At 32.8% G+C, this 19888-nt stretch overlaps 12 non-coding genes across 12 annotated transcripts; all 12 read left to right on the top strand.

The window, feature by feature from the left end:
* Nucleotides 1–2061: 2061 nt before the first annotated feature.
* On the top strand, nt 2062–2133 carry TRNAP-AGG (transfer RNA proline (anticodon AGG)). Its single transcript has one exon. It is a non-coding gene; the product is annotated as a tRNA-Pro (tRNA).
* A 1217-nt stretch (nt 2134–3350) lies between these two features.
* Nucleotides 3351–3422, top strand: TRNAP-AGG (transfer RNA proline (anticodon AGG)). Its single transcript has one exon. It is a non-coding gene; the product is annotated as a tRNA-Pro (tRNA).
* A 2506-nt stretch (nt 3423–5928) lies between these two features.
* TRNAP-AGG (transfer RNA proline (anticodon AGG)) lies at nt 5929–6000 on the top strand. Its single transcript has one exon. It is a non-coding gene; the product is annotated as a tRNA-Pro (tRNA).
* A 1217-nt stretch (nt 6001–7217) lies between these two features.
* Nucleotides 7218–7289, top strand: TRNAP-AGG (transfer RNA proline (anticodon AGG)). The gene has a single exon. It is a non-coding gene; the product is annotated as a tRNA-Pro (tRNA).
* A 1217-nt stretch (nt 7290–8506) lies between these two features.
* TRNAP-AGG (transfer RNA proline (anticodon AGG)) lies at nt 8507–8578 on the top strand. The gene has a single exon. It is a non-coding gene; the product is annotated as a tRNA-Pro (tRNA).
* Nucleotides 8579–9795: 1217 nt separating this feature from the next.
* On the top strand, nt 9796–9867 carry TRNAP-AGG (transfer RNA proline (anticodon AGG)). The gene has a single exon. It is a non-coding gene; the product is annotated as a tRNA-Pro (tRNA).
* Nucleotides 9868–11084: 1217 nt separating this feature from the next.
* TRNAP-AGG (transfer RNA proline (anticodon AGG)) lies at nt 11085–11156 on the top strand. The gene has a single exon. It is a non-coding gene; the product is annotated as a tRNA-Pro (tRNA).
* A 1217-nt stretch (nt 11157–12373) lies between these two features.
* Nucleotides 12374–12445, top strand: TRNAP-AGG (transfer RNA proline (anticodon AGG)). Its single transcript has one exon. It is a non-coding gene; the product is annotated as a tRNA-Pro (tRNA).
* A 1217-nt stretch (nt 12446–13662) lies between these two features.
* Nucleotides 13663–13734, top strand: TRNAP-AGG (transfer RNA proline (anticodon AGG)). The gene has a single exon. It is a non-coding gene; the product is annotated as a tRNA-Pro (tRNA).
* A 1217-nt stretch (nt 13735–14951) lies between these two features.
* On the top strand, nt 14952–15023 carry TRNAP-AGG (transfer RNA proline (anticodon AGG)). The gene has a single exon. It is a non-coding gene; the product is annotated as a tRNA-Pro (tRNA).
* Nucleotides 15024–16240: 1217 nt separating this feature from the next.
* Nucleotides 16241–16312, top strand: TRNAP-AGG (transfer RNA proline (anticodon AGG)). Its single transcript has one exon. It is a non-coding gene; the product is annotated as a tRNA-Pro (tRNA).
* A 2506-nt stretch (nt 16313–18818) lies between these two features.
* Nucleotides 18819–18890, top strand: TRNAP-AGG (transfer RNA proline (anticodon AGG)). The gene has a single exon. It is a non-coding gene; the product is annotated as a tRNA-Pro (tRNA).
* Nucleotides 18891–19888: the final 998 nt, after the last annotated feature.

Genomic DNA, 19888 nt, shown 5'->3' with positions numbered 1-19888 from the left:
CAATTCCCTGACGAGCCCTCTCTTTCTTTTTACGGTGCATCTCATGGTTTATATATATCTGATTTTCCCAATTGGCTAAGTCAATAGCATCAACTGAGTTTTGTTTTTGCCATACTCCCAATAGAATTTGTACATACTTATGAATCTTGCCTTCATCATTTTCCTATTGCCTTTCTTCTATTTATGCATGATTTACACATAGTTTTTTACAAGTCTTGGGTTTTATCGATCAGACAAGTCCAAACTCTGTCGCCATTTTTATATCTTGTCACTGCACTTTCCAAATAAGCACACATAGAAAACTATCAATAGAATCTTACGAAAACATTTTAGTTGTACTACAAATAAGAGCATACTTATTAAAATTTCAACCGTATTGTGGTATATCAGGAAAACTGCAGGTTCCCTTCTGTCTAGATAGCTTTGAATGTTTTAAAAGAATAGTCTCACTTTGAAACACAAAAAGTTCAAAAATGAAATTGCAAGGTTTTCTTTTGCCTTTCTTCTGTGTCTGGAAGCATGATTTGTACATTGCATATGACAAGTCTTTAGCTTCGTCCATGAGAGAAGTGCAAACTCTGTAGGCACTCACAAATCTTGTCCCTGCACTTTTCCTATATGCATACCTTAGAAAACTATCTACTGGACCATAAGGAAATATTTTATTTATTCTACAAATTCATTCTTACATAAATGTATATGGTGTTTTAAAAACAAAAAGCTATTTTCTAAAAATCAATTGAAAAATCCAAAGAAAAATATTCAGGTAGGTGGCTTGTTGGTCTAGGGGTATGATTCTCACTTAGGGTGCGAGAGTTCCCGGGTTCAAATAACGGATGAGCCCAAATTTTCAGATTCTTTGAAATGGTTCTATTATCTTATTGTAGTCAATTTCCTGAGTGAATTTCAACTGAATGTTGTTTTTTCAAAACTCTCAAAATAGATTGTATTTACTAATTTGCACAATTGAATTTTGTTTTTTGTCAAACTGCTATAATTATTTGTAAGTACTTATCTGCACACAGCATGTGACATGTCTTGGGTTTTATCCATCAGAAAAACTCTGCTGGGCATCATAAAACTTTGCACAGCAATTTTCAAGCAAGTATACTTAGAAAATTATTGACTATTAGGAAATATTTTATTTATGCTAATATTTCCTCCTTGTACACATTAGTGACTGCTTTAAAATAATATAATTTTCACATAAAATTGGTTAAGATATCAAATAAAACATGCTTACTTGATGATTCTATGATTTTCGTTTTGGGCGCGACAGGTCCCTGGTTCAATTCCCTGACGAGCCCTCTCTTTCTTTTTACGGTGCATCTCATGGTTTATATATATCTGATTTTCCCAATTGGCTAAGTCAATAGCATCAACTGAGTTTTGTTTTTGCCATACTCCCAATAGAATTTGTACATACTTATGAATCTTGCCTTCATCATTTTCCTATTGCCTTTCTTCTATTTATGCATGATTTACACATAGTTTTTTACAAGTCTTGGGTTTTATCGATCAGACAAGTCCAAACTCTGTCGCCATTTTTATATCTTGTCACTGCACTTTCCAAATAAGCACACATAGAAAACTATCAATAGAATCTTACGAAAACATTTTAGTTGTACTACAAATAAGAGCATACTTATTAAAATTTCAACCGTATTGTGGTATATCAGGAAAACTGCAGGTTCCCTTCTGTCTAGATAGCTTTGAATGTTTTAAAAGAATAGTCTCACTTTGAAACACAAAAAGGTCAAAAATGAAATTGCAAGGTTTTCTTTTGCCTTTCTTCTGTGTCTGGAAGCATGACTTGTACATTGCATATGACAAGTCTTTAGCTTCGTCCATGAGAGAAGTCCAAACTCTGTAGGCACTCACAAATATTGTCCCTGCACTTTTCCTATATGCATACCTTAGAAAACTATCTACTGGACCATAAGGAAATATTTTTTTTATTCTACAAATTCATTTTTACATAAATGTATATGGTGTTTTAAAAACAAAAAGCTATTTTTTAAAAATCAATTGAAAAATCCAAAGAAAAAACGTCAGGTAGGTGGCTCGTTGGTCTAGGGGTATGATTCTCATTTAGGGTGCGAGAGGTCCCGGGTTCAAATCCCGGACGAGCCCAAATTTTCAGATTCTTTGAAATGGTTCTATTATCTTATTGTAGTCAATTTCCTGAGTGAATTTCAACTGAATGTTGTTTTTTCAAAACTCTCAAAATAGATTGTATTTACTAATTTGCACAATTGAATTTTGTTTTTTGTCAAACTGCTATAATTATTTGTAAGTACTTATCTGCACACAGCATGTGACATGTCTTGGGTTTTATCCATCAGAAAAACTCTGCTGGGCATCATAAAACTTTGCACAGCAATTTTCAAGCAAGTATACTTAGAAAATTATTGACTATTAGGAAATATTTTATTTATGCTAATATTTCCTCCTTGTACACATTAGTGACTGCTTTAAAATAATATAATTTTCACATAAAATTGGTTAAGATATCAAATAAAACATGCTTACTTGATGATTCTATGATTTTCGTTTTGGGCACGACAGGTCCCTGGTTCAATTCCCTGACGAGCCCTCTCTTTCTTTTTACGGTGCATCTCATGGTTTATATATATCTGATTTTCTCAATTGGCTAAGTCAATAGCATCAACTGAGTTTTGTTTTTGCCATACTCCCAATAGAATTTGTACATACTTATGAATCTTGCCTTCATCATTTTCCTATTGCCTTTCTTCTATTTATGCATGATTTACACATAGCTTTTTACAAGTCTTGGGTTTTATCGATCAGACAAGTCCAAACTCTGTCGCCATTTTTATATCTTGTCACTGCACTTTCCAAATAAGCACACATAGAAAACTATCAATAGAATCTTACGAAAACATATTAGTTGTACTACAAATAAGAGCATACTTATTAAAATTTCAACCGTATTGTGGTATATCAGGAAAACTGCAGGTTCCCTTCTGTCTAGATAGCTTTGAATGTTTTAAAAGAATAGTCTCACTTTGAAACACAAAAAGTTCAAAAATGAAATTGCAAGGTATTCTTTTGCCTTTCTTCTGAGTCTGGAAGCATGATTTGTACATTGCAAATGACAAGTCTTTAGCTTCGTCCATGAGAGAAGTCCAAACTCTGAAGGCACTCACAAATCTTGTCCCTGCACTTTTCCTATATTCATACCTTAGAAAACTATCTACTGGACCATAAGGAAATATTTTTTTTATTCTACAAATTCATTTTTACATAAATGTATATGGTGTTTTAAAAACAAAAAGCTATTTTCTAAAAATCAATTGAAAAATCCAAAGAAAAAAGTTCAGGTAGGTGGCTCGTTGGTCTAGGGGTATGATTCTCGCTTAGGGTGCGAGAGGTCCCGGGTTCAAATCCCGGACGAGCCCAAATTTTCAGATTCTTTGAAATGGTTCTATAATCTTATTGTAGTCAATTTCCTGAGTGAATTTCAACTGAATGTTGTTTTTTCAAAACTCTCAAAATAGATTGTATTTACTAATTTGCACATTTGAATTTTGTTTTTTGTCAAACTGCTATAATTATTTGTAAGTACTTATCTGCACACAGCATGTGACATGTCTTGGGTTTTATCCATCAGAAAAACTCTGCTGGGCATCATAAAACTTTGCACAGCAATTTTCAAGCAAGTATACTTAGAAAATTATTGACTATTAGGAAATATTTTATTTATGCTAATATTTCCTTCTTGTACACATTAGTGACTGCTTTAAAATAATATAATTTTCACATAAAATTGGTTAAGATATCAAATAAAACATGCTTACTTGATGATTCTATGATTTTCGTTTTGGGCGCGACAGGTCCCTGGTTCAATTCCCTGACGAGCCCTCTCTTTCTTTTTACGGTGCATCTCATGGTTTATATATATCTGATTTTCTCAATTGGCTAAGTAAATAGCATCAACTGAGTTTTGTTTTTGCCATACTCCCAATAGAATTTGTATATACTTATGAATCTTGCCTTCATCATTTTCCTATTGCCTTTCTTCTATTTATGCATGATTTACACATAGCTTTTTACAAGTCTTGGGTTTTATCGATCAGACAAGTCCAAACTCTGTCGCCATTTTTATATCTTGTCACTGCACTTTCCAAATAAGCACACATAGAAAACTATCAATAGAATCTTACGAAAACATTTTAGTTGTACTACAAATAAGAGCATACTTATTAAAATTTCAACCGTATTGTGGTATATCAGGAAAACTGCAGGTTCCCTTCTGTCTAGATAGCTTTGAATGTTTTAAAAGAATAGTCTCACTTTGAAACACAAAAAGTTCAAAAATGAAATTGCAAGGTTTTCTTTTGCCTTTCTTCTGTGTCTGGAAGCATGATTTGTACATTGCATATGACAAGTCTTTAGCTTCGTCCATGAGAGAAGTGCAAACTCTGTAGGCACTCACAAATCTTGTCCCTGCACTTTTCCTATATGCATACCTTAGAAAACTATCTACTGGACCATAAGGAAATATTTTATTTATTCTACAAATTCATTCTTACATAAATGTATATGGTGTTTTAAAAACAAAAAGCTATTTTCTAAAAATCAATTGAAAAATCCAAAGAAAAATATTCAGGTAGGTGGCTCGTTGGTCTAGGGGTATGATTCTCACTTAGGGTGCGAGAGTTCCCGGGTTCAAATCCCGGATGAGCCCAAATTTTCAGATTCTTTGAAATGGTTCTATTATCTTATTGTAGTCAATTTCCTGAGTGAATTTCAACTGAATGTTGTTTTTTCAAAACTCTCAAAATAGATTGTATTTACTAATTTGCACAATTGAATTTTGTTTTTTGTCAAACTGCTATAATTATTTGTAAGTACTTATCTGCACACAGCATGTGACATGTCTTGGGTTTTATCCATCAGAAAAACTCTGCTGGGCATCATAAAACTTTGCACAGCAATTTTCAAGCAAGTATACTTAGAAAATTATTGACTATTAGGAAATATTTTATTTATGCTAATATTTCCTCCTTGTACACATTATTGACTGCTTTAAAATAATATAATTTTCACATAAAATTGGTTAAGATATCAAATAAAACATGCTTACTTGATGATTCTATGATTTTCGTTTTGGGCGCGACAGGTCCCTGGTTCAATTCCCTGACGAGCCCTCTCTTTCTTTTTACGGTGCATCTCATGGTTTATATATATCTGATTTTCCCAATTGGCTAAGTCAATAGCATCAACTGAGTTTTGTTTTTGCCATACTCCCAATAGAATTTGTACATACTTATGAATCTTGCCTTCATCATTTTCCTATTGCCTTTCTTCTATTTATGCATGATTTACACATAGTTTTTTACAAGTCTTGGGTTTTATCGATCAGACAAGTCCAAACTCTGTCGCCATTTTTATATCTTGTCACTGCACTTTCCAAATAAGCACACATAGAAAACTATCAATAGAATCTTACGAAAACATTTTAGTTGTACTACAAATAAGAGCATACTTATTAAAATTTCAACCGTATTGTGGTATATCAGGAAAACTGCAGGTTCCCTTCTGTCTAGATAGCTTTGAATGTTTTAAAAGAATAGTCTCACTTTGAAACACAAAAAGGTCAAAAATGAAATTGCAAGGTTTTCTTTTGCCTTTCTTCTGTGTCTGGAAGCATGACTTGTACATTGCATATGACAAGTCTTTAGCTTCGTCCATGAGAGAAGTCCAAACTCTGTAGGCACTCACAAATATTGTCCCTGCACTTTTCCTATATGCATACCTTAGAAAACTATCTACTGGACCATAAGGAAATATTTTTTTTATTCAACAAATTCATTTTTACATAAATGTATATGGTGTTTTAAAAACAAAAAGCTATTTTTTAAAAATCAATTGAAAAATCCAAAGAAAAAACGTCAGGTAGGTGGCTCGTTGGTCTAGGGGTATGATTCTCATTTAGGGTGCGAGAGGTCCCGGGTTCAAATCCCGGACGAGCCCAAATTTTCAGATTCTTTGAAATGGTTCTATTATCTTATTGTAGTCAATTTCCTGAGTGAATTTCAACTGAATGTTGTTTTTTCAAAACTCTCAAAATAGATTGTATTTACTAATTTGCACAATTGAATTTTGTTTTTTGTCAAACTGCTATAATTATTTGTAAGTACTTATCTGCACACAGCATGTGACATGTCTTGGGTTTTATCCATCAGAAAAACTCTGCTGGGCATCATAAAACTTTGCACAGCAATTTTCAAGCAAGTATACTTAGAAAATTATTGACTATTAGGAAATATTTTATTTATGCTAATATTTCCTCCTTGTACACATTAGTGACTGCTTTAAAATAATATAATTTTCACATAAAATTGGTTAAGATATCAAATAAAACATGCTTACTTGATGATTCTATGATTTTCGTTTTGGGCACGACAGGTCCCTGGTTCAATTCCCTGACGAGCCCTCTCTTTCTTTTTACGGTGCATCTCATGGTTTATATATATCTGATTTTCTCAATTGGCTAAGTCAATAGCATCAACTGAGTTTTGTTTTTGCCATACTCCCAATAGAATTTGTACATACTTATGAATCTTGCCTTCATCATTTTCCTATTGCCTTTCTTCTATTTATGCATGATTTACACATAGCTTTTTACAAGTCTTGGGTTTTATCGATCAGACAAGTCCAAACTCTGTCGCCATTTTTATATCTTGTCACTGCACTTTCCAAATAAGCACACATAGAAAACTATCAATAGAATCTTACGAAAACATATTAGTTGTACTACAAATAAGAGCATACTTATTAAAATTTCAACCGTATTGTGGTATATCAGGAAAACTGCAGGTTCCCTTCTGTCTAGATAGCTTTGAATGTTTTAAAAGAATAGTCTCACTTTGAAACACAAAAAGTTCAAAAATGAAATTGCAAGGTATTCTTTTGCCTTTCTTCTGAGTCTGGAAGCATGATTTGTACATTGCAAATGACAAGTCTTTAGCTTCGTCCATGAGAGAAGTCCAAACTCTGAAGGCACTCACAAATCTTGTCCCTGCACTTTTCCTATATGCATACCTTAGAAAACTATCTACTGGACCATAAGGAAATATTTTTTTTATTCTACAAATTCATTTTTACATAAATGTATATGGTGTTTTAAAAACAAAAAGCTATTTTCTAAAAATCAATTGAAAAATCCAAAGAAAAAAGTTCAGGTAGGTGGCTCGTTGGTCTAGGGGTATGATTCTCGCTTAGGGTGCGAGAGGTCCCGGGTTCAAATCCCGGACGAGCCCAAATTTTCAGATTCTTTGAAATGGTTCTATAATCTTATTGTAGTCAATTTCCTGAGTGAATTTCAACTGAATGTTGTTTTTTCAAAACTCTCAAAATAGATTGTATTTACTAATTTGCACATTTGAATTTTGTTTTTTGTCAAACTGCTATAATTATTTGTAAGTACTTATCTGCACACAGCATGTGACATGTCTTGGGTTTTATCCATCAGAAAAACTCTGCTGGGCATCATAAAACTTTGCACAGCAATTTTCAAGCAAGTATACTTAGAAAATTATTGACTATTAGGAAATATTTTATTTATGCTAATATTTCCTTCTTGTACACATTAGTGACTGCTTTAAAATAATATAATTTTCACATAAAATTGGTTAAGATATCAAATAAAACATGCTTACTTGATGATTCTATGATTTTCGTTTTGGGCGCGACAGGTCCCTGGTTCAATTCCCTGACGAGCCCTCTCTTTCTTTTTACGGTGCATCTCATGGTTTATATATATCTGATTTTCTCAATTGGCTAAGTAAATAGCATCAACTGAGTTTTGTTTTTGCCATACTCCCAATAGAATTTGTATATACTTATGAATCTTGCCTTCATCATTTTCCTATTGCCTTTCTTCTATTTATGCATGATTTACACATAGCTTTTTACAAGTCTTGGGTTTTATCGATCAGACAAGTCCAAACTCTGTCGCCATTTTTATATCTTGTCACTGCACTTTCCAAATAAGCACACATAGAAAACTATCAATAGAATCTTACGAAAACATTTTAGTTGTACTACCAATAAGAGCATACTTATTAAAATTTCAACCGTATTGTGGTATATCAGGAATACTGCAGGTTCCCTTCTGTCTAGATAGCTTTGAATGTTTTAAAAGAATAGTCTCACTTTGAAACACAAAAAGTTCAAAAATGAAATTGCAAGGTTTTCTTTTGCCTTTCTTCTGTGTCTGGAAGCATGATTTGTACATTGCATATGACAAGTCTTTAGCTTCGTCCATGAGAGAAGTCCAAACTCTGTAGGCACTCACAAATCTTGTCCCTGCACTTTTCCTATATGCATACCTTAGAAAACTATCTACTGGACCATAAGGAAATATTTTTTTTATTCTACAAATTCATTTTTACATAAATGTATATGGTGTTTTAAAAACAAAAAGCTATTTTCTAAAAATCAATTGAAAAATCCAAAGAAAAATCTTCGGGTAGGTGGCTCGTTGGTCTAGGGGTATGATTCTTGCTTAGGGTGCGAGAAGTCCCGGGTTCAAATCCCGGATGAGCCCAAACTTTCAGATTCTTTGAAATGGTTCTATTATCTTATTGTAGTCAATTTCCTGAGTGAATTTCAACTGAATGTTGTTTTTTCAAAACTCTCAAAATAGATTGTATTTACTAATTTGCACATTTGAATTTTGTTTTTTGTCAAACTGCTATAATTATTTGTAAGTACTTATCTGCACACAGCATGTGACATGTCTTGGGTTTTATCCATCAGAAAAACTGTGCTGGGCATCATAAAACTTTGCACAGCAATTTTCAAGCAAGTATACTTAGAAAATTATTGACTATTAGGAAATATTTTATTTATGCTAATATTTCCTCCTTGTACACATTAGTGACTGCTTTAAAATAATATAATTTTCACATAAAATTGGTTAAGATATCAAATAAAACATGCTTACTTGATGATTCTATGATTTTCGTTTTGGGCGCGACAGGTCCCTGGTTCAATTCCCTGATGAGCCCTCTCTTTCTTTTTACGGTGCATCTCATGGTTTATATATATCTGATTTTCTCAATTGGCTAAGTCAATAGCATCAACTGAGTTTTGTTTTTGCCATACTCCCAATAGAATTTGTACATACTTATGAATCTTGCCTTCATCATTTTCCTATTGCCTTTCTTCTATTTATGCATGATTTACACATAGTTTTTTACAAGTCTTGGGTTTTATCGATCAGACAAGTCCAAACTCTGTCGCCATTTTTATATCTTGTCACTGCACTTTCCAAATAAGCACACATAGAAAACTATCAATAGAATCTTACGAAAACATTTTAGTTGTACTACAAATAAGAGCATACTTATTAAAATTTCAACCGTATTGTGGTATATCAGGAATACTGCAGGTTCCCTTCTGTCTAGATAGCTTTGAATGTTTTAAAAGAATAGTCTCACTTTGAAACACAAAAAGTTCAAAAATGAAATTGCAAGGTTTTCTTTTGCCTTTCTTCTGTGTCTGGAAGCATGATTTGTACATTGCATATGACAAGTCTTTAGCTTCGTCCATGAGAGACGTCCAAACTCTGTAGGCACTCACAAATCTTGTCCCTGCACTTTTCCTATATGCATACCTTAGAAAACTATCTACTGGACCATAAGGAAATATTTTTTTTATTCTACAAATTCATTTTTACATAAATGTATATGGTGTTTTAAAAACAAAAAGCTATTTTCTAAAAATCAATTGAAAAATCCAAAGAAAAATCTTCAGGTAGGTGGCTTGTTGGTCTAGGGGTATGATTCTCGCTTAGGGTGCGAGAGGTCCCGGGTTCAAATCCCGAATGAGCCCAAATTTTCAGATTCTTTGAAATGGTTCTATTATCTTATTGTAGTCAATTTCCTGAGTGAATTTCAACTGAATGTTGTTTTTTCAAAACTCTCAAAATAGATTGTATTTACTAATTTGCACATTTGAATTTTGTTTTTTGTCAAACTGCTATAATTATTTGTAAGTACTTATCTGCACACAGCATGTGACATGTCTTGGGTTTTATCCATCAGAAAAACTCTGCTGGGCATCATAAAACTTTGCACAGCAATTTTCAAGCAAGTATACTTAGAAAATTATTGACTATTAGGAAATATTTTATTTATGCTAATATTTCCTCCTTGTACACATTAGTGACTGCTTTAAAATAATATAATTTTCACATAAAATTGGTTAAGATATCAAATAAAACATGCTTACTTGATGATTCTATGATTTTCGTTTTGGGCGCGACAGGTCCCTGGTTCAATTCCCTGACGAGCCCTCTCTTTCTTTTTACGGTGCATCTCATGGTTTATATATATCTGATTTTCTCAATTGGCTAAGTCAATAGCATCAACTGAGTTTTGTTTTTGCCATACTCCCAATAGAATTTGTACATACTTATGAATCTTGCCTTCATCATTTTCCTATTGCCTTTCTTCTATTTATGCATGATTTACACATAGTTTTTTACAAGTCTTGGGTTTTATCGATCAGACAAGTCCAAACTCTGTTGCCATTTTTATATCTTGTCACTGCACTTTCCAAATAAGCACACATAGAAAACTATCAATAGAATCTTACGAAAACATTTTAGTTGTACTACAAATAAGAGCATACTTATTAAAATTTCAACCGTATTGTGGTATATCCGGAAAACTGCAGGTTCTCTTCTGTCTAGATAGCTTTGAATGTTTTAAAAGAATAGTCTCACTTTGAAACACAAAAATTCAAAAATGAAATTGCAAGGTTTTCTTTTGCCTTTCTTCTGTGTCTGGAAGCATGATTTGTACATTGCATATGACAAGTCTTTAGCTTCGTCCATGAGAGAAGTCCAAACTCTGAAGGCACTCACAAATCTTGTCGCTGCACTTTTCCTATATGCATACCTTAGAAAACTATCTACTGGACCATATGGGAAATATTTTTTTTATTCTACAAATTCATTTTTACATAAATGTATATGGTGTTTTAAAAACAAAAAGCTATTTTCTAAAAATCAATTGAAAAATCCAAAGAAAAAACTTCAGGTAGGTGGCTCGTTGGTCTAGGGGTATGACTCTCACTTAGGGTGCGAGAGGTCCCAGGTTCAAATCCTGGACGAGCCCAAATTTTCAGATTCTTTGAAATGGTTCTATTATCTTATTGTAGTCAATTTCCTGAGTGAATTTCAACTGAATGTTGTTTTTTCAAAACTCTCAAAATAGATTGTATTTACTAATTTGCACAATTGAATTTTGTTTTTTGTCAAACTGCTAAAATTATTTGTAAGTACTTATCTGCACACAGCATGTGACATGTCTTGGGTTTTATCCATCAGAAAAACTCTGCTGGGCATCATAAAACTTTGCACAGCAATTTTCAAGCAAGTATACTTAGAAAATTATTGACTATTAGGAAATATTTTATTTATGCTAATATTTCCTCCTTGTACACATTAGTGACTGCTTTAAAATAATATAATTTTCACATAAAATTGGTTAAGATATCAAATAAAACATGCTTACTTGATGATTCTATGATTTTCGTTTTGGGCACGACAGGTCCCTGGTTCAATTCCCTGACGAGCCCTCTCTTTCTTTTTACGGTGCATCTCATGGTTTATATATATCTGATTTTCTCAATTGGCTAAGTCAATGGCATCAACTGAGTTTTGTTTTTGCCATACTCCCAATAGAATTTGTACATACTTATGAATCTTGCCTTCATCATTTTCCTATTGCCTTTCTTCTATTTATGCATGATTTACACATAGTTTTTTACAAGTCTTGGGTTTTATCGATCAGACAAGTCCAAACTCTGTCGCCATTTTTATATCTTGTCACTGCACTTTCCAAATAAGCACACATAGAAAACTATCAATAGAATCTTACGAAAACATTTTAGTTGTACTACCAATAAGAGCATACTTATTAAAATTTCAACCGTATTGTGGTATATCAGGAATACTGCAGGTTCCCTTCTGTCTAGATAGCTTTGAATGTTTTAAAAGAATAGTCTCACTTTGAAACACAAAAAGTTCAAAAATGAAATTGCAAGGTTTTCTTTTGCCTTTCTTCTGTGTCTGGAAGCATGATTTGTACATTGCATATGACAAGTCTTTAGCTTCGTCCATGAGAGAAGTCCAAACTCTGTAGGCACTCACAAATCTTGTCCCTGCACTTTTCCTATATGCATACCTTAGAAAACTATCTACTGGACCATAAGGAAATATTTTTTTTATTCTACAAATTAATTTTTACATAAATGTATATGGTGTTTTAAAAACAAAAAGCTATTTTCTAAAAATCAATTGAAAAATCCAAAGAAAAATCTTCAGGTAGGTGGCTTGTTGGTCTAGGGGTATGATTCTCGCTTAGGGTGCGAGAGGTCCCGGGTTCAAATCCCGAATGAGCCCAAATTTTCAGATTCTTTGAAATGGTTCTATTATCTTATTGTAGTCAATTTCCTGAGTGAATTTCAACTGAATGTTGTTTTTTCAAAACTCTCAAAATAGATTGTATTTACTAATTTGCACATTTGAATTTTGTTTTTTGTCAAACTGCTATAATTATTTGTAAGTACTTATCTGCACACAGCATGTGACATGTCTTGGGTTTTATCCATCAGAAAAACTCTGCTGGGCATCATAAAACTTTGCACAGCAATTTTCAAGCAAGTATACTTAGAAAATTATTGACTATTAGGAAATATTTTATTTATGCTAATATTTCCTCCTTGTACACATTAGTGACTGCTTTAAAATAATATAATTTTCACATAAAATTGGTTAAGATATCAAATAAAACATGCTTACTTGATGATTCTATGATTTTCGTTTTGGGCGCGACAGGTCCCTGGTTCAATTCCCTGACGAGCCCTCTCTTTCTTTTTACGGTGCATCTCATGGTTTATATATATCTGATTTTCTCAATTGGCTAAGTCAATAGCATCAACTGAGTTTTGTTTTTGCCATACTCCCAATAGAATTTGTACATACTTATGAATCTTGCCTTCATCATTTTCCTATTGCCTTTCTTCTATTTATGCATGATTTACACATAGTTTTTTACAAGTCTTGGGTTTTATCGATCAGACAAGTCCAAACTCTGTTGCCATTTTTATATCTTGTCACTGCACTTTCCAAATAAGCACACATAGAAAACTATCAATAGAATCTTACGAAAACATTTTAGTTGTACTACAAATAAGAGCATACTTATTAAAATTTCAACCGTATTGTGGTATATCCGGAAAACTGCAGGTTCTCTTCTGTCTAGATAGCTTTGAATGTTTTAAAAGAATAGTCTCACTTTGAAACACAAAAATTCAAAAATGAAATTGCAAGGTTTTCTTTTGCCTTTCTTCTGTGTCTGGAAGCATGATTTGTACATTGCATATGACAAGTCTTTAGCTTCGTCCATGAGAGAAGTCCAAACTCTGAAGGCACTCACAAATCTTGTCGCTGCACTTTTCCTATATGCATACCTTAGAAAACTATCTACTGGACCATATGGGAAATATTTTTTTTATTCTACAAATTCATTTTTACATAAATGTATATGGTGTTTTAAAAACAAAAAGCTATTTTCTAAAAATCAATTGAAAAATCCAAAGAAAAAACTTCAGGTAGGTGGCTCGTTGGTCTAGGGGTATGACTCTCACTTAGGGTGCGAGAGGTCCCAGGTTCAAATCCTGGACGAGCCCAAATTTTCAGATTCTTTGAAATGGTTCTATTATCTTATTGTAGTCAATTTCCTGAGTGAATTTCAACTGAATGTTGTTTTTTCAAAACTCTCAAAATAGATTGTATTTACTAATTTGCACAATTGAATTTTGTTTTTTGTCAAACTGCTAAAATTATTTGTAAGTACTTATCTGCACACAGCATGTGACATGTCTTGGGTTTTATCCATCAGAAAAACTCTGCTGGGCATCATAAAACTTTGCACAGCAATTTTCAAGCAAGTATACTTAGAAAATTATTGACTATTAGGAAATATTTTATTTATGCTAATATTTCCTTCTTGTACACATTAGTGACTGCTTTAAAATAATATAATTTTCACATAAAATTGGTTAAGATATCAAATAAAACATGCTTACTTGATGATTCTATGATTTTCGTTTTGGGCGCGACAGGTCCCTGGTTCAATTCCCTGACGAGCCCTCTCTTTCTTTTTACGGTGCATCTCATGGTTTATATATATCTGATTTTCTCAATTGGCTAAGTAAATAGCATCAACTGAGTTTTGTTTTTGCCATACTCCCAATAGAATTTGTACATACTTATGAATCTTGCCTTCATCATTTTCCTATTGCCTTTTTTCTATTTATGCATGATTTACACATAGTTTTTTACAAGTCTTGGGTTTTATCGATCAGACAAGTCCAAACTCTGTCGCCATTTTTATATCTTGTCACTGCACTTTCCAAATAAGCACACATAGAAAACTATCAATAGAATCTTACGAAAACATTTTAGTTGTACTACCAATAAGAGCATACTTATTAAAATTTCAACCGTATTGTGGTATATCAGGAATACTGCAGGTTCCCTTCTGTCTAGATAGCTTTGAATGTTTTAAAAGAATAGTCTCACTTTGAAACACAAAAAGTTCAAAAATGAAATTGCAAGGTTTTCTTTTGCCTTTCTTCTGTGTCTGGAAGCATGATTTGTACATTGCATATGACAAGTCTTTAGCTTCGTCCATGAGAGAAGTCCAAACTCTGTAGGCACTCACAAATCTTGTCCCTGCACTTTTCCTATATGCATACCTTAGAAAACTATCTACTGGACCATAAGGAAATATTTTTTTTATTCTACAAATTCATTTTTACATAAATGTATATGGTGTTTTAAAAACAAAAAGCTATTTTCTAAAAATCAATTGAAAAATCCAAAGAAAAATCTTCAGGTAGGTGGCTTGTTGGTCTAGGGGTATGATTCTCGCTTAGGGTGCGAGAGGTCCCGGGTTCAAATCCCGGATGAGCCCAAATTTTCAGATTCTTTGAAATGGTTCTATTATCTTATTGTAGTCAATTTCCTGAGTGAATTTCAACTGAATGTTGTTTTTTCAAAACTCTCAAAATAGATTGTATTTACTAATTTGCACATTTGAATTTTGTTTTTTGTCAAACTGCTATAATTATTTGTAAGTACTTATCTGCACACAGCATGTGACATGTCTTGGGTTTTATCCATCAGAAAAACTCTGCTGGGCATCATAAAACTTTGCACAGCAATTTTCAAGCAAGTATACTTAGAAAATTATTGACTATTAGGAAATATTTTATTTATGCTAATATTTCCTCCTTGTACACATTAGTGACTGCTTTAAAATAATATAATTTTCACATAAAATTGGTTAAGATATCAAATAAAACATGCTTACTTGATGATTCTATGATTTTCGTTTTGGGCGCGACAAGTCCCTGGTTCAATTCCCTGACGAGCCCTCTCTTTCTTTTTACGGTGCATCTCATGGTTTATATATATCTGATTTTCTCAATTGGCTAAGTCAATAGCATCAACTGAGTTTTGTTTTTGCCATACTCCCAATAGAATTTGTACATACTTATGAATCTTGCCTTCATCATTTTCCTATTGCCTTTCTTCTATTTATGCATGATTTACACATAGTTTTTTACAAGTCTTGGGTTTTATCGATCAGACAAGTCCAAACTCTGTTGCCATTTTTATATCTTGTCACTGCACTTTCCAAATAAGCACACATAGAAAACTATCAATAGAATCTTACGAAAACATTTTAGTTGTACTACAAATAAGAGCATACTTATTAAAATTTCAACCGTATTGTGGTATATCAGGAAAACTGCAGGTTCCCTACTGTCTAGATAGCTTTGAATGTTTTAAAAGAATAGTCTCACTTTGAAACACAAAAAGTTCAAAAATGAAATTGCAAGGTTTTCTTTTGCCTTTCTTCTGTGTCTGGAAGCATGATTTGTACATTGCATATGACAAGTCTTTAGCTTCGTCCATGAGAGAAGTCCAAACTCTGTAGGCACTCACAAATCTTGTCCCTGCACTTTTCCTATATGCATACCTTAGAAAACTATCTACTGGACCATAAGGAAATATTTTTTTTATTCTACAAATTCATTTTTACATAAATGTATATGGTGTTTTAAAAACAAAAAGCTATTTTCTAAAAATCAATTGAAAAATCCAAAGAAAAAACTTCAGGTAGGTAGCTTGTTGGTCTAGGGGTATGACTCTCGCTTAGGGTGCGAGAGGTCCCGGGTTCAAATCCTGGACGAGCCCAAATTTTCAGATTCTTTGAAATGGTTCTATTATCTTATTGTAGTCAATTTCCTGAGTGAATTTCAACTGAATGTTGTTTTTTCAAAACTCTCAAAATAGATTGTATTTACTAATTTGCACAATTGAATTTTGTTTTTTGTCAAACTGCTAAAATTATTTGTAAGTACTTATCTGCACACAGCATGTGACATGTCTTGGGTTTTATCCATCAGAAAAACTCTGCTGGGCATCATAAAACTTTGCACAGCAATTTTCAAGCAAGTATACTTAGAAAATTATTGACTATTAGGAAATATTTTATTTATGCTAATATTTCCTCCTTGTACACATTAGTGACTGCTTTAAAATAATATAATTTTCACATAAAATTGGTTAAGATATCAAATAAAACATGCTTACTTGATGATTCTATGATTTTCGTTTTGGGCGCGACAGGTCCCTGGTTCAATTCCCTGACGAGCCCTCTCTTTCTTTTTACGGTGCATCTCATGGTTTATATATATCTGATTTTCTCAATTGGCTAAGTCAAAAGCATCAACTGAGTTTTGTTTTTGCCATACTCCCAATAGAATTTGTACATACTTATGAATCTTGCCTTCATCATTTTCCTATTGCCTTTCTTCTATTTATGCATGATTTACACATAGTTTTTTACAAGTCTTGGGTTTTATCGATCAGACAAGTCCAAACTCTGTCGCCATTTTTATATCTTGTCACTGCACTTCCCAAATAAGCACACATAGAAAACTATCAATAGAATCTTACGAAAACATTTTAGTTGTACTACAAATAAGAGCATACTTATTAAAATTTCAACCGTATTGTGGTATATCCGGAAAACTGCAGGTTCCCTTCTGTCTAGATAGCTTTGAATGTTTTAAAAGAATAGTCTCACTTTGAAACACAAAAAGTTCAAAAATGAAATTGCAAGGTTTTCTTTTGCCTTTCTTCTGTGTCTGGAAGCATGATTTGTACATTGCATATGACAAGTCTTTAGCTTCGTCCATGAGAGAAGTCCAAACTCTGTAGGCACTCACAAATCTTGTCCCTGCACTTTTCCTATATGCATACCTTAGAAAACTATCTACTGGACCATAAGGAAATATTTTTTTTATTCTACAAATTCATTTTTACATAAATGTATATGGTGTTTTAAAAACAAAAAGCTATTTTCTAAAAATCAATTGAAAAATCCAAAGAAAAAACTTCAGGTAGGTGGCTCGTTGGTCTAGGGGTATGATTCTCGCTTAGGATCTGATAGGTCCTGGGTTCAAATCCCGGATGAGCCCAAATTTTCAGATTCTTTGAAATGGTTCTATTATCTTATTGTAGTCAATTTCCTGAGTGAATTTCAACTGAATGTTGTTTTTTCAAAACTCACAAAATAGATTGTATTTACTAATTTGCACATTTGAATTTTGTTTTTTGTCAAACTGCTATAATTATTTGTAAGTACTTATCTGCACACAGCATGTGACATGTCTTGGGTTTTATCAATCAGAAAAACTCTGCTGGGCATCATAAAACTTTGCACAGCAATTTTCAAGCAAGTATACTTAGAAAATTATTGACTATTAGGAAATATTTTATTTATGCTAATATTTCCTCCTTGTACACATTAGTGACTGCTTTAAAATAATATAATTTTCACATAAAATTGGTTAAGATATCAAATAAAACATGCTTACTTGATGATTCTATGATTTTCGTTTTGGGCGCGACAGGTCCCTGGTTCAATTCCCTGACGAGCCCTCTCTTTCTTTTTACGGTGCATCTCATGGTTTATATATATCTGATTTTCTCAATTGGCTAAGTCAAAAGCATCAACTGAGTTTTGTTTTTGCCATACTCCCAATAGAATTTGTACATACTTATGAATCTTGCCTTCATCATTTTCCTATTGCCTTTCTTCTATTTATGCATGATTTACACATAGTTTTTTACAAGTCTTGGGTTTTATCGATCAGACAAGTCCAAACTCTGTCGCCATTTTTATATCTTGTCACTGCACTTTCCAAATAAGCACACATAGAAAACTATCAATAGAATCTTACGAAAACATTTTAGTTGTACTACAAATAAGAGCATACTTATTAAAATTTCAACCGTATTGTGGTATATCAGGAAAACTGCAGGTTCCCTTCTGTCTAGATAGCTTTGAATGTTTTAAAAGAATAGTCTCACTTTGAAACACAAAAAGTTCAAAAATGAAATTGCAAGGTTTTCTTTTGCCTTTCTTCTGTGTCTGGAAGCATGATTTGTACATTGCATATGACAAGTCTTTAGCTTCGTCCATGAGAGAAGTCCAAACTCTGTAGGCACTCACAAATCTTGTCCCTGCACTTTTCCTATATGCATACCTTAGAAAACTATCTACTGGACCATAAGGAAATATTTTTTTTATTCTACAAATTCATTTTTACATAAATGTATATGGTGTTTTAAAAACAAAAAGCTATTTTCTAAAAATCAATTGAAAAATCCAAAGAAAAAACTTCAGGTAGGTGGCTTGTTGGTCTAGGGGTATGACTCTCGCTTAGGGTGCGAGAGGTCCCGGGTTCAAATCCTGGACGAGCCCAAATTTTCAGATTCTTTGAAATGGTTCTATTATCTTATTGTAGTCAATTTCCTGAGTGAATTTCAACTGAATGTTGTTTTTTCAAAACTCTCAAAATAGATTGTATTTACTAATTTGCACAATTGAATTTTGTTTTTTGTCAAACTGCTAAAATTATTTGTAAGTACTTATCTGCACACAGCATGTGACATGTCTTGGGTTTAATCCATCAGAAAAACTCTGCTGGGCATCATAAAACTTTGCACAGCAATTTTCAAGCAAGTATACTTAGAAAATTATTGACTATTAGGAAATATTTTATTTATGCTAATATTTCCTCCTTGTACACATTAGTGACTGCTTTAAAATAATATAATTTTCACATAAAATTGGTTAAGATATCAAATAAAACATGCTTACTTGATGATTCTATGATTTTCGTTTTGGGCACGACAGGTCCCTGGTTCAATTCCCTGACGAGCCCTCTCTTTCTTTTTACGGTGCATCTCATGGTTTATATATATCTGATTTTCTCAATTGGCTAAGTCAATAGCATCAACTGAGTTTTGTTTTTGCCATACTCCCAATAGAATTTGTACATACTTATGAATCTTGCCTTCATCATTTTCCTATTGCCTTTCTTCTATTTATGCATGATTTACACATAGCTTTTTACAAATCTTGGGATTTATCGATCAGACAAGTCCAAACTCTGTCGCCATTTTTATATCTTGTCACTGCACTTTCCAAATAAGCACACATAGAAAACTATCAATAGAATCTTACGAAAACATTTTAGTTGTACTACAAATAAGAGCATACTTATTAAAATTTCAACCGTATTGTGGTATATCAGGAAAACTGCAGGTTCCCTTCTGTCTAGATAGCTTTGAATGTTTTAAAAGAATAGTCTCACTTTGAAACACAAAAAGTTCAAAAATGAAATTGCAAGGTATTCTTTTGCCTTTCTTCTGAGTCTGGAAGCATGATTTGTACATTGCAAATGACAAGTCTTTAGC

This window comes from Taudactylus pleione, unplaced genomic scaffold, assembly GCF_031769625.1.
Source record: "Taudactylus pleione unplaced genomic scaffold, aTauple2 ptg000317l, whole genome shotgun sequence".
Taxonomy (NCBI): domain Eukaryota; kingdom Metazoa; phylum Chordata; class Amphibia; order Anura; family Myobatrachidae; genus Taudactylus; species Taudactylus pleione.
The sequence above is the reverse complement of the archived record's forward strand: the minus strand, read 5'-3'. Positions and strand labels throughout refer to the sequence as shown.